General features: G+C 41.5%; 1 protein-coding gene across 1 annotated transcript in view; it reads right to left on the reverse strand.

Moving 5' to 3' along the window:
- Window positions 1-15,214, reverse strand: part of RAB40A (RAB40A, member RAS oncogene family) — an 88,921-nt gene that overhangs the window by 28,431 nt on the left and 45,276 nt on the right. Inside the window, exons 4-9 of the mRNA XM_063601986.1 lie at window positions 13,086-13,226; window positions 12,905-12,954; window positions 5,748-11,097; window positions 5,248-5,355; window positions 1,647-1,740; window positions 1,116-1,218 (exon numbers count right to left, since the gene is read on the reverse strand). The gene's annotated coding sequence lies outside the window, so the exon portion shown is untranslated. The remainder of the gene's footprint in view (window positions 1-1,115; window positions 1,219-1,646; window positions 1,741-5,247; window positions 5,356-5,747; window positions 11,098-12,904; window positions 12,955-13,085; window positions 13,227-15,214) is intronic.

The following is a 15,214-nucleotide window of genomic DNA, read 5'->3' on the forward strand; positions in this document are numbered from 1 at the left end:
AATTAGTGGAACTAGCCTCAGACAAGGGTGATTTGTGGAATTCTGCCCAGCTTGGTGAAACAAAGCATCTCCCCATTGGCAGGAATATTGTCTGCTTTAAAAGTGACAGTAGTTGAGTATCATCACTATACAGAGATGCAGGGAGGTATCCTAGGGGCTCCTGGTGATGAGCTAACCTTCTGAGGATGATGTGTAAAACTTACACAACACGCTAAGCAGTTAGCTATCTGTGGCAGAAGACTAAGAGACTGTCTATAATCATGTGTGTAAATGATGTAGGAACACCAAGAAATGTCATTTAAGATATCTCAGTTATTTCAGGGAGGCAGGCCTATAATAATGTAATCATTTAGTAGGCAGAAATCTAGTCAATTGAAACATACATTGGCTCATTTTGGGGAATTCTTATCCACCATTCTTAATATTTTCTTCCATGTGGAGAGACATCGATACCCAAAACACTTCTAGCCTCTTGATACGCTCACTCCTCTATCGCAGGAATGTCTCATCTAGTTGGTGGGTTTGGAAGGAGAAACAGGTTGCACAGCCCAGGTCCTCTCCCTTCAAAACTCTTGGTTGTAATCTTCACTTAACCAAGCATATGTTCTGCTCTGCCCTCAGGGGTGGGGCTTACAATAGGTCCACAGCTCTACTCTCCTGTGTCTCGCTGGCTCCCCAACTATTCCTATAGTCTTGCTTCACAATGCTTGGATCTTTAAGGGGCCCCCAAAAATGCCCTCCAGTTCCAAGTCTGAGTTGTATACCAACTGAGAAATACCACAAAAGAATAAGAAGAACAATAAATTGACTTTATTCCTTATAAAGGTGATACTGGAGAATGTGACATAGATTTGGTGGCACATGGGTTTCCTATGAACAAACCCCAGAATTGGACAGACTTATCCAGTGATACATTGGGACCATCGCAAAAAAACAAGGCCTGCATTGCATATCTATCTGCTGTCTGCTGAAGGAGCCCTGTCTATGTGTGCCCAAGGAAAGTGACTTCCTTGTTAAGGGCTATCCCTGTAGCAGGAGAAAATATTTCAGGATACCTTCTTAGAGAAACACTTCTCAAAGTGAATAAATATACCTTGTACTCCTTGCATACTCACCAAGCAACCTGCAGAAGATACAGCTTTCCATATGGCTCAGGGAGCAGTTTATATCAACATTCTCTCAATTTCTTAACACAAGTGAGTGCATCAGAGGCTTATCCTATAGAGAGAGATTGGAATTATGTTCTAAATTGCAAGAATAGATAGAAAAGCATATTTTATGAAAACTTCCCTTGAAAATCCCATCAAGAAGGAATTAATGGGATGTTCAGAAATATATACCCACACATAAACTAACACGTAGACTATAGTGAAAATTATAACAAAGACCCCCGCCAAGCCTTCACGATCTGTGATCTGAGAACAGATCACAGAAAATGAAGAAAAGGTCACCAAAACCATAATGTTTTAGATAACCACTTGTGCTTAACAAAATGTCCCCAAACAATAGCTATTTATTATCTCTCGGGATTCTATGAATTGACTGGGCTTTGCTGGGTGTTTTCTATTCTGTGTGGTGTCTGTCACCTGGGGCTGCAGTCATCAGCACGCTACACTTGCCTGGGACATCCAAGAGAGCTCACTCACATGGATAGCGAATGGTGCTGGCATCTGCTGGGAGCTCAGCTGGGACTGTTGCATGAAGCACCTTGGTTCAACACAGAGCCCTCTGTGAGTAGGGCTGTCAGAAAAAACAGAATACACTCAGTCAAATTTGAATTCCAGATAAACAATGAATAATTTTTTAGTGTAAATGTGATGGTGACTTTATGTGTCAACTTGGCTGGGCCACATTGTTCAAGTATCTCAACATTATTCTGCACATTCCTGCAAGGGTGTTTTTAGATAAGATCAACATTTAAATTGGTGGACTTTGGGGAAAGCAGATTGCCCTTTATAATGTGGGTGGGCCTCATCCAATCAGATGGAGGCCTGAATAGAGCAAAAATCTTAGCTCTTCTAAGCAAAAAAAAAATTCTACTAGCAGATAGCCTTCAGACTTGAACTGTAACACTGGATATTCTCTAGTCTCCAGTCTGCCAGCCCACTCTGCAGATTTTGGACTTTCAGCCTCCATAGTCATGTGAGCCAGTTCTTGAAAATTAATCTCTCTCTCTCTCACCATATACGTGTGTGTGTGTGTGTGTGTGTGTGTGTGTGTGTGTGTATACACACATTAGATTGGTTCTGTTTCTCTGGATGTGACATGCAATTTTTTATTTGAATACAACTGGGCATTTTGTATTTTTATTTGCTAAATCTGGAAACCTTAGGAGAAGAGCCTCTAAATATGTAAGTTTAGTGACCATCTGAGATGACCTTCCCAATAAGTCAGGGCAGGTCATGGGACAATGAGCAGATCAGATTAAAAAAAAAAAAAGACAAAAGCTGGTAATACCTAGTGTTGGTGAAATAAAGGAGAAACAGACTTTCATATACACTATTGGTGCCACATCGAGGTATCCATTTTCTGAGGCCCATATTATTACAGCCGAATGACTTGAATGGCCTTTGTACAGAAGTCCTATTTCTACCAACAAGGGGGTTTCAGCTGAGGGTTTAGAAAAGGCTCATCAAGGCGACTCTGATGTGCATGCTGGTTAAGGGGCCCTGGTCGCAGGGGCAGGTCAAATTGACATATGAATTTCCTGCTCCAAAGAGGAAAGATAGCTTCTACTCATGGAGCAGAGTGTTTAGAGGGGCCCAGCTCCAGGTTCTTTATGTTAGTGTCTGGATTAGATCTCATGACAGCCGTGCTAGTGAGGTACCAGTATCCTCTCTTCTTCACGGATGTCTGTGACTACAAAGCACATGCTCCTAACCACAGAGCTGGATGGCAAAGAGGTTGCTCAGCAGGTCCACTGCCAGAACTTGCCAGCCTAGGCACCTTGAGTTGCTGGTGGCAGATCTTTAGCATCAGGACATATATTGTTAAGGAGCTTAATATCTGTTCTCCTTGTGTTTACCCTCTGTATTAGTCCGTTTTCACACTGCTATGAAGAACTTCCCTGAGACTAGGTAATTTAAAGGAAAGAGGTTTAATTAACTCACAGTTACACATGGCTGGGTGGGCGTGTGTGGGGGAGCTCAGGAAACTTACAATCATGGAGATATGTGAAGGAGAAGCAAGTACCTTCTTCACAAGGCGGCAAGAAAAGATAGAGTGTGAAGAGGAAAGTGCCAAACACTTATAAAACCATCAGCTCTCGTGAGAACTCACTCACTATCATGAGAACAGCATGGGGGAACCACTCCCATGATCCAATCACCTCCCACCACATTCCTCCCTCAACACCTGGGGATTACAATTCAAGATGAGACTTGGGTGGGGACCCAAAGCCAAACCATATCACCCTCCCTGCATTTCCAGAACAACAACAAAAAAAAAGACTTGGGCCTCTTTCCCCCTGTCTCAGGGAAGGTTTATAGCAGGGCTAGAAGCAGAAGCTGTCTGAAGCCAGTGTTTGCTTCATCCTGTGTGAAAACTTAAACTTAAGGAAAGGATTGGACTGCTTGTACTTGGCAGGGAGGGGAAGGGTCCTGAGGACACAGAGAAGGGAGAAGAGAGATTTCTCCAACGCAGGGATGAGGTCAGAGGTCTACAGGTCCCTCCAGGAGTAGGGACCTGAGCATTGCTCCATGTCAATGTGGAGAAGCTCCGTATATGGTTCATCAAGGCTGGGCATTCAGCCATGAGACAGATTCTCCTGTTTGGTTGGAAGGATAGATAGCTCAGGGTCGGGAATGCGGCTGGGGCTGAAGGTAACAAACCAGCTAGGGAAATGGTCAGCTCAGCCCTCAGCAGTAGGGACACATGAGTGATAATGACAGGGGCCTCCCAGGCTGTATCTGGAGGATATGTTTCCACAAATGATTATTTTTGGTCAAAGAGCATGACTATTTTTAGTATATACTGTCTAGTTGAAAGTTAAAATCTCTTTACTAATGAATATCCCAACCAACTACAAGATGAGAGCACCTGTTTCTCTAGATTTGTGCAATAATGGGTTTCCCAACTTTATTAATATTTGCTACTTTTATATCCTATCACTATAATGTTAAAATACTTTTCATTTTTCTCCATCGATATCCACATAAATGGCATATTTCACATGTGCATTTCTAAACACAAACATAACAGTCCTACTTTATGCCTCAGAATATGTCCTGGAATAATTCTAGAGTTTGATGAGAAAACCTGAAAAGTGAGTTTGTATCTATGCTGTGTCCTGTTTACATTGAAATTGTGGAGTCATAAAAATCCTATACACTGCTGCAGGAGGACAAAATGGTACAGAGTATATTTGCAGATATACTCGGCAACATATATGAGAGAAGCAAGCATAGCCCCATCAACTGCTGCCCTCTCAGGTCTGCACTGCAGAGAGTCTCTGGCACGGGTGCAAGAATGGTCATGGCAGCATGGCCAAAATATCAAAACAGCCCCAAAGTCACCTTATTAGAGACATCTCAGAAACAATATTTTTAGAAGAAAAAATTTCAATAAGTGTTTGCTACGGTTTGGATGTTTGTCTCCTCCAAACCTCATGTTGAAATTTGGTCCCCAGTGTTGGAGGTGGAGCCTAACAGGAAGTGTTTGGGTCATGGGGGTAGATCCTTCATGAAAGTCTTGGTGCCAACCTTGCTGTGATGAGTGAGTGCTTGCTCTATTAGTTCCCACAAGAGCTGGTTGTTGAAAAGAGCCCAGCACCTCCCATCTCTTTCCCCTCTCCTGTCATATGATCTCTGCACAAGCCAGCTCCCCTTGGCCTTCCGTCGTGAGTGGTAGCTTCCTGAGAACCTCATCAGAAGCAGATGCCTAATCTTGAACTTTCCAACCATCAAAATTGTTAGCCACATAACAATTTTATTATGTTTTGTTTTGTTTTGTTTCTTTATAAGTTATGCAGCCTCAGATATTCCTTTTTAACAATACTAAATGGACTAAGATAGTAGTATAAAAATATATAGTTTATTCCATTTACCCATCAGGATAGCAGTGTGAAGAAAATATGGTGAGTCCCATCTCACAGATTATCAAGCTCTGGCTCACAGAGACTAAGATCCTCTACAGATAAGTGGCAGAATGGCAATGAGGTTCCATCTCTTGCCCCCCACCCCCAGCAGCTTCCCATTTGGAAGATGATAATTTTACACTTTCCCAGTATTGTGCCCTAAGGGTACTCACTCAACAGCCCTTCACGTTGAAGAAAAGGACGGTGGAGATGAAATCCTGCCCTTTGGGCCATGAGGCATAGCTGTGGGGTCATATGGATTACCAGGTTTCTGAGGTTAACTGTGGGGTGAAATAAAGAAACATGTGGAACAAGAAAGAACAGCGAAGAGAACAGAAAACAGCAGGCCCTCCAGGGATCACCTCTACCTCTCTCTGTCTTTGCTCCTTTCCCCACCCCATTTGTCCCCTGCTCTTTGTGACAGTATGGGATGTAACAGGAATCCAAGGTGCTCTGAGAGACGACCGAAAGATGGGAAGACCCAGACCATGAGAAGGGTGAATCAGGCAGCACAAGTCCTGGAGCCTGTGCCCTGGGTGTTGGCTCACCCCCCAGGCACTCCATCTCTACCTGCTTCTGTGTGCCTCACCATCACTCTACCACACAGCAATGAAGCTCCCACATAACAGAAATATGCACTTTCTAAGGGAGGCTAGCAGGAGAAGTGACTTACCCCTCAGTCAAGAATGTCCCAGAGTTACTGGTTTGGGTTTGGTGCCAGGATGCAGAGAGATCTCCAGTATCTCTTGCTCCAGTGTCCTGTCCAGCAGACATAGTATAAGGTTTTCATCAAGCCCCTCAGGAGCGCAAAGGAAACATATTTCTGTCATATACAACAGGGTGGGGGGAAAATAGGAGGTAGGAAAAACTATGAAACAGTAAGAAATGGGGTGAGTGATGACTTCATCCCTGTACCCCAAACTCCACTCATGGGGTCCATGACTCAGTTGGATGGAGATGGTAGAACCGCTTTCTTCCCTTCCCCCAGGCCCAGCAGGGTGCTCATTCCACCACATAGAAATGACAGTGACTCACAGTGAAATTAGAAACATGTGTTTTCCTTCTTCTCTCCACATGCTCTCTCGATACAGGAAAAATAGTTACTGTACACTGAAGAAACATGACAAACACCATCCTTAACCAAATGATGAAGGTTAACATCACCAGTGACATCATGCAGGCATCGTATACTCCCAGATATGATGCGACAAGAAGGGCACCGGAACTGGTGGTATTCCTTCTCAAAATCTGTAACCACAGTCAAATCACAAGAGAAGCAACAGACTGAGCCTGTACTCCTCAAGACTGTCAGGGTTATGAAAGTCGTCTGGCAGTTCCTCAGATGAATAAACAGAGATTTACCATATGACCCAGAAATCCCAATCCTAGGTACATAGCCAAGAAAAATGAAAACCTATGTCTACATAAAAACTCGTACATAAACGTATATAACATCATCACTCATAACAGGCAAAAAGCAGAAATCATCTAAATGACCATCAATAGACAGATGGATAAACAAAATGTGGTATATCCTTAGAATAGAATATTATTCAGCCTTTAAAAAATGAATGAATTCTGCTACATGCTACAATACGCATGAACCCTAAAAACATCATGCTAAGTGAAAGATGCAAAAGACCAAATACGGCATGATTCCATTTATATGAATGTCCAGGATGAACAAATACACAGACACACAAAGCATAACTGTGGTTCCAAGAGCTGAGGATAGGTGCAGGTTTAACTGCATTGAAGCACAATGGGAGTTTTGGGGACAATTGAAATTTCTAAAACTCAATTATGGTGATGGTTGTACAACTCTATACATTTAATAAAAATCACCAACCTTAAAATGAATGGGTTCCATTGTCTATAAATAATATTGCAAGAAATTTGTTTAAAAAATATTGGCCAAGGCTTCTATTGTACCACAGGAATGACCAAAATTTTTCATAAAAAGGCCTTGATGAACATGTCTTATATAAACACGAATGTACATAAAGCTGTAGCTGTATCCCAGCCCTGACTCTACGTCCTGTGTTCCTCCAATGACCTTTCCCCCACCCCACATGCTACCTGAAGTCTAATTCAGGTCTGATCATTTTCATGTCTTCCAAATGTTGTGATGGCTTGAGAGTGGGACCACAACAGGGTCCCGGGCCTTCCCTCTGTGACAGGATGCCAGCATTATTACTTTCCTCACCCCTCTCCAAACTTTTTCACATTGTTCCACTTTGGGGAGCCTAAATGGCACAACATTCTGGGTGTCAGCATGACAATACTTATCAAAAGGTTACATAGGTGCATACACTAAGCACCAACAATTTCCTTTTTAAAAGTTTAACTTCAGGATGTAGTGAAGGATGTTGATAAGGGTCTGGTTATAAGGACTGCCATCCTAACAATACCCTCTCTTCACTGCTAGACCTGAATTTAGAAAGGGAGACCAAACAGGATGCAAAACCATGAAGAGGCAGAAGGAAGCAGAGGCAAGTGTGGTTGTCAGCACACACACACTTGCACACATTCACACACACTCCCCCACATTCATGCGCTAATTGGGTTCTATTATCACAATACTAGAATTTTTCTAAGACAGTTTGCTGTGTTCCAAGAGGACACATTCAGCTCAGTGCAAACAGCCACAGGAACTGTGCCCTTCAGCAGAGCACAGACCTTGAAAAGGTGCCAGTGTAGATAAAAGGAAATATCAGGACACTCTGAATAACATAGGGTTGTGAAAATTGATTATGTCACATCCATACGATGGAATTCTAGGAGGCAGTAAAAATAAGTTATAATGAAAACAATGATGAGAGATGATTTCTTGCCTAACCAGTTAGCAATAATCAACATTATTTCCAGTGTGTGAGCAGACACTTTCATACCATATTAGTAGGAATATATATGAGTAATAATGTTATCATGTATTGTGTTAATATAAAACTTTATAGATTTCATAATAAAAGAGTATTTTGACAATCTCATAAAGAAATTCTTACAAATATATTTGCATATATGTGAGCAAGGATGTTATGTTTGCTACTGTTTATAATAAAACATGGTAAAGGAACTACATTTTTATCTCAAAGTGAAATAAATGTGGTACCATCCATATGATGAAACATCCAGTTGATGGCAAAAATAAAAACTAAAATTATGTTGTAAAGTAATTTAAAATGTTATGGTAGACATGTATTTTCATGGAAAAATTGTCATAATAAAGTCAAAGGCAGGTCACAAAGATCATCAGTAGCCAGGATCCATTTTTGCTCATATCCATCTACAGCTATTTTTGCAGAGGACTCAAAGCATACAAATAAAAATAATCTTTTTCTTGCTCCCACATAAAGCCTTCTCCTCAGCATAGTGAGAGGCTGCACTTTGTTTGGAGGCCATAAATATTCTTTTAGCCTGGAATTGCTCCATTTTCCATCCAGACTTCCAGAAAACTCCATAGAGTGGGCTTGGGCCAAACTGCTCCTTCCCACCTTCCTGCTCAGACGTAAAAGCTGCAGTTCAGGCTTCTGTCACGAGGGGGCACCAACGTACCTTCATAATCAAACCTCTACAAAGACGTTTACGCAATGAGCGAAAAAGTAAAATACCCTCCACTAAAACCCAGTCTATGAACCTATGGACAGAATGATTCTAATTCTTCCAGAAAAAAATTGATAGGTGTAAAAGAACACTGCAAAAACATGTACTCCATGGCGTCTATACAATGAAACACCACGTACGAGGAGCGAGCCTTGGCAGTCCTTAGCAGGCTGGTGTAGCGCAAACCAGCGCAGCGGGAGGTGAGTGGAAGAGAATGGGGGCACTGGAATGGGGTCTGGACGGCTGTGTCCATAGCGTCCCGGAGAGGGGATGCCTGAGAGGAGGTCTGGGAAGCCTGTTCAGGTGTGGGGTAATGGAGAGTGAACAACCTACTCCCTGGGAGGGACCACTCTACTGTATGGACACCTCAAACTGCACTAACAAAGGAAGAAATAAATCAATGAATGAGATGTGGATTTAGGGTCAACAGCAAATGGACCTGCTTTAATATACATGTGAATTTTCCAAAGAAAACTTACAGTAAACAAACAATTCCAAGACATTTGCCACTCTTTGAAAAATATACTCTTTTTCATTAGAAAAAGGAAAATAATAATGGAGTTAGATATCACTTCGGGCCAGAGTCAGGATTGCAGCTCTGAGAGTTTCAGACTAGGGGGTTCATCAACTGGGAGGGACAGATGGAGGTTGGGAGCTTGGCTGAAAACTTCAGTATCAGCCAAAGTTTTCTGGAATTATTCACCTAATGGTAGCAATCTCTCTGTATCTTTCATTTTCCTGTATATCTAAAAGCAAGATTAGTTCTAGACCACCAACCTCTAAATTGAAGGTAAAACTGTACCTGTCAGTGTGTATTTGGAGTAATTTAGCTGGAGGAGACACAGATACAAACACACACACATGTAGAAACACAGTCAATTCAATTTTTATCTATTTTGTTTCACTATAAAATCGAATACATTGAATGTTTTCACAAATTAGTGAATACATGTATACAATTCTTTCGTCAGTCTCTTCATAAGGATTTTTTGTGTTCAAGTTTTTATCAAAATACTCTTCTCCTTAATATAAAGTTTCAAAAAATATGCAAAATTATACTCAAAAATAGGAATTTTATCCTGCATCTCTCACAGACCTGACTCCTGCCCCCTGACCCCAAAAGGTCTGCTGTCCCTAGGATGGCACATACTCTCCAGACGTGTCCCTGTGAGATGCACATAAACGCGTTCACCACCCCCCCCACACACACACATTGTCTTCTCCAAAAGTGCAATCACAGTTCTCATCTTGTCATTTCCACTTATTATAATTTATCAGGATTTTAAAATATTTGCATCTTATTAGTTCTTGTGGTTTTTGCATATTTAATATGTTTATTGTCCATGTATATACTTATTTGAATTTTCTGTTGAAATCATTGCCAATTGTTTTGTTAATGAGTATGTTTCACAAATCACAGACACCAACCCAACATCTGAGATGTAGTTTGAAAATGTTTTCTCCCCTGTTTTAATACAATGGTTACTGGGTTTTTATCTTTCATTTGGAAAATGTTTTAAATTTCCATAATGGGACTTAATAATTATACATGTCATAATTGAAAAACAAAAAACATTCCAAAACACCTGGGGAGCACGTACTGTCAGCCTGGAGGGAGATTAGAGCATTCAGAGACCTGGAGGCATCAAGAGAAAATGATAAATCTTTAGAGTATTCCAGAGTTAGCTGCTGGTCAGGAGATAACAAAGTTTCTCCTGGATTGCAAAAACTCCCCTAAAGGCAGCACCCTGATCTGAATAATGGTCATAATAATGGGAACCTTGGATAGCAGTTAAGATTAAAGGAGGCTAGTTGAGGTGGTTCATGCCTGTAATCCCAGTGCTTTGGGATACCATGGAGGGAGGATCTCTTGAGGCCAGGAATTCAAGACAAGCCTGGGCAACATAGCAGGACCTTGTCTCTACCAAAAAAAGAAAAAAAAAAAGATTAAAGCAGATAAAATATAAAGTGCATTGGCTTACAGTAGTTCAGTGCATGTTACTTTCCTTCCCTCCAGCTCTCCTCTCCCAAGGCCAACACCTGAGCTTCTGCCTGAGCCCACTCGCCACCTCAGGGATCAGCCAACTCATGTGGCCCTACACCCAGGTCTCTTGGTACAAAGGACAAGATTTCATCTCCTCTGTCATCTTCATCACCCAGAGGGGTTGTGGAGTGGAGGACCCGTGGGGCCACAATAGCAGGGGAGTGGAATTTGGCCATTTTTCAAGCCCTGGAAGCCCATCTTCTAGAAGGGAGGCTGCCCAGGGTCCTCTAGGGAGGGCGAAGGATGGAACCTCATTCCAATCCTGCCACTTACCTGGGGAGGTGACTTAGACTCTGTGAGCCTGAGTTAGTCATCTGTGAAATGGGACTGACCATACCATCCTTACAGAGCTGTCCTGAGGGGTTAATGAGAAAACCTGTGGAGAATATATAGCATGGAGTGGGACTTCAATGGCCCTTTAAATGCTGAGACACAGAAGTGGGGGCTGGCTAAGCCTCAGGGCTAAGGCAGGCATTGTAAAAAGTTATTTTTCATTGTTTCTCTCCTAATGAGAACACAGACATCCATATAAGGAAAGCAAATCTCTCTCTGATATGCCTTGAGTTCAAAGTTTTAGAGACAGAATGTTCTCTACATTCTTGGGTGTTTTCTAATCTCATAAAAGCTGTTCAGCGTCATGCCTCTGAGCAGACCCAAATCCACTTCCCCATACTCAGAAGGAAAAAAAAATGATAGGGGTAAAAAACAAGACTGTAAAAACATATGATCCAGGAAATCCATGCCATGAAACACCAGGTAGCTCTAGTGCATCTTGGCAGTCACCAGTTGTCATTGGTCAGTGCAGGGCAGGCAGGAGGTGGCTGAGAGTGGATGGGTCACTGATATAGGACCTGGGCAGCTTGTTCATAGTATCCAGGAGAGAAGATGACTGAGAGGGGTTGGGAGAAGGCCTGGGAAGCCTGTACAGGGGTGCAGTAATGAAGAATGCAACACCCTGCTTTCTGGGACGAACCTATCCACTTTATGGACACCTCAACCTACACCGTGGAGGGAAGAGATAAATTAACGAATATGATGTAGATTTGGGGTCAACAGCAAATGGACCTGCTTTAATATGTGAATTTTCCAAATAGAACTGGTGTCAGAGTAAACAAATCACATAACATTTGTTACTCTTAGCAAAATGTACTCCCTTTTCATTAATAAAAGAACAAAAGACATGGAGATAGCTGTGATGCCTCCTGGTAGCCAAAGACAGGATTGCAGCATTGAGAGTCAGACCAGAGGCTCAGCAGGGAAGGGAGAGGGATTGAGGTTGGAAGTTAGCTTCACTATATCAGCCAGAGGTTTTTTTGAATTATTGATCTAATGATAGCAGTCTCCTTGTATTCATCATGTTCTAGGATATATAAAACTCAGATTGGTTGCAGCTCCCATCTGAATTAAAGATAATGCTACATCTGTGAGTGTGTATATGGGGTGATAGAGCTAGAGGACACACACACACACAGATTCAATTAAATTTTTTATTTCTTTCATAATATAACACAATGAATTCTTTTTCAAATTAATGAAAATATGTGCATATTATCTTTGACAATCAGTTCAAAACTATCTTGTGTTCAAATTTTTATCAAAATATTTGTATTCCCAAATACTGAATTTTAAACAATATATGAGTACATTCATAAATTGAAATTAATCTGCACTCTTACTGGTCCATCTCCCACCCTTTGATTCCAAGGGGTCTACTGTCCCTAGGATGGTGCATACTCTCCAGATGTGTTCCTGTGAGGTACACATGAACACGTTCACACACACATGCGCACACACGCACACACACACACATATTGTCTGTTCCAAATGTGCAATCACGTCCTCATCTTTTGTATCTTGTTGTTTCCAATTATTATAAATTCTCAGGATTTTAAAATATTTGCATCTCATTAGTTCTTGTGGTTTCTGTGTTTTCTAATATTTATTGTTCACATATATACTTATTTGAATTATCTGTTGAAATTGTTGCTAATCATTTTGTTACTATGTTTCACAAATCACAGACACCAACCCAATATCTGAGATGTAGTTTGAAAATGTTTTCTCCCTTAATACAATTGTTACTGGTTTTTTATTTTTCATTTGGAAAGCATTTTAAATTTCCATAATGAGACTTAAAAAATTATACATGTCATAATTTAAAAAGAAAAAACTTTGGAAAATACCTGGGGAGCCCGTACTGTCAGCCAGGAGGGAGATTAGAGCATTCAGAGACCTGGAGGCATCAAGAGAAAATGATAAAACTTTAGAGTATTCCAGAGTTAGCAGCTGGTCAGGAGATAAAGTTTTCTCCTCGATTCACAAAAACTCCCCTAAAGGCAGCACCCTCATCTGAATAATGGGTACCTTGGATAGCAATTAAGATTCAAGGAGGCCAGGTGAGGTGGTACATGCCTGTAATCCCAGCACTTTGGAAGGGTGATGTGGGAGGATCACTTGAGGTCAGGAATTCAAGACAAGCCTGGGCAACATAGTGAGACACTGTTTCTACCAAAACAGACAAAAACAAAAAGATTAAAGGAGATGAAATATAGAGTGCATTTGCTTTCAGTAGTTCAGTGCATGTTACTTTCCTTCTCTCCTGCTCACCCGTCCCAAGGCCAACACCTGAGCTTCTGACTGAGCCCACTCACCACTTCAGGGATCAGCCAATTCATGCGGCCCAACAACCAGGTCTCTCAGCACAAGGGGCAGGATATCATCTCTCTGTCTTCTTCCTCACCCAGAGGGGCTGTGGAGTGAGGATGCATGAGGCCATAATAGCAGGGCAATGGAATCTGACCGTTTCTCAATCCCTGGATGCCCATCTTCTAAAAGGGAGGCTGCTCAGGGTCCTCTAGGGAGGGTGAGAGATGGAACCTCATTCCAGTCCTGCCACTTTAGGTGGTTTAGACTCTGTGAGTCTGAGCCTGATTATCTGTGAAATTGGACTGACCATACCATCCTTACAGAGCTGTCCTGAGGGGTTAATGAGAAAACCTCTTGAGAGTATATAGCATGGAGTGGGACTTCAATGTCCCTTTAAATGCTGAGACACAGAAATGGGGGCTGGCTAAGCCTCAAGGCTAAGGCAGGCATTGTGAAAAGTTATTTTTCATTGTTTCTCTCCTAATGAGAACACAGACATCCATATAAGGAAGGCAAATCTCTCTCTGATATGCCTTGAGTTCAAAGTTTTAGAAACAGAATGTTCTCTACATTCTTGGGTGCTTCATAATCTCATAAAAGCTGGCCAACATCAGGCCTTTCAGCAGACCCAGTTCCCAATGCTGGGAACATGGGCATGTTTTTGAACTCACCTGGTGAGCTCAGATATCAATCACAGCAGAGAAGCAAGGTGTGGTATTTGCCTAAGGGCTGCTCCTGACTGCTCAGTATATGAATATATTTGCAGAAAAAAATGTGGCCCCATCCACAGTCATCAGTATAGGGGTCCTCAGATCATGCATTATCCAGCCACAGCACGCCAGAATTTCAGCTGCCTGCTGCCTCCCTGAGAGGTAAAAGTCCAAGAGTTATGAGCATTTCTTTCACACAGTTTTCCCACTTTTAATTACTAATAACTAAATCTGCATTGCACTCAAAGCCCATAGTATTCCAATGGAGGTGTCTCATTAACTCCATAATGAGATGGTAGTAGGGAAATAAATACGTGGGCAACTTCAAGGTTACATCTGAGATTAGAGAGCTCCTTTACATTAGTTTTTGAATGTACTTAAGTTTAAAGGAATTGAAGATTTTAAAATATCCCTCCTTAACCCCTTATTACCCATTCAGCAATAGGATATTTAATTCATTCTCTCTCTGTCTCTCCCTACCCCTCCTTCAAATTCAAGGTACCAAAAACAGTTCTCTACAGTCTCTGTTAACATCGTTCACTTTATTGACTCCTTATCCCCCTACCATGGCTTCTGTTCCTTGATTGCAACGAACAGGCTCTCCAAGATCACAAACCACCTTTTGTCACTAAGTCCAGTGTTTGCATAAATGTGTAACTATATTAAAATACTTAGTATTACTTTTAATGACCTCCTAAAATATGCTCACTGTGCAGACTGCTTTCACTTAACAAATTTGTGACAGCTTCCAGGCTCTGGAGCAACATGTACTGGACACAAATCCAAGCTGACCTACTCCTTAACTGTGTAGTCTTGGGCAAAGTCATTCTCTCTGTCCCTCAGTTTTTCGTCTATAAAACAGAGATTAGCCACAATATCTATCTCGTAAGGGAGCTATGAGCAGTGAATGACTCAATACATATAAAAATCACTTGGTACAAGAAATTTTAGTCAATTTAAAAATGTCTTTAATGTGTCACTGATATTACTATCTTTATAGCCATAACAATATAAGACATAGACTGGTGTTTATTTACAATTAATGACATTTTAGATATTATTGACATTTAGATATTGTTTAGATGTTGTTAGTGAGTATATTAGTTTCCTAGGGTTGCCACAACAAATTACCACAAA

This window comes from Pan paniscus, chromosome X (genome assembly GCF_029289425.2).
Source record: "Pan paniscus chromosome X, NHGRI_mPanPan1-v2.0_pri, whole genome shotgun sequence".
Lineage (NCBI taxonomy): Eukaryota > Metazoa > Chordata > Mammalia > Primates > Hominidae > Pan > Pan paniscus.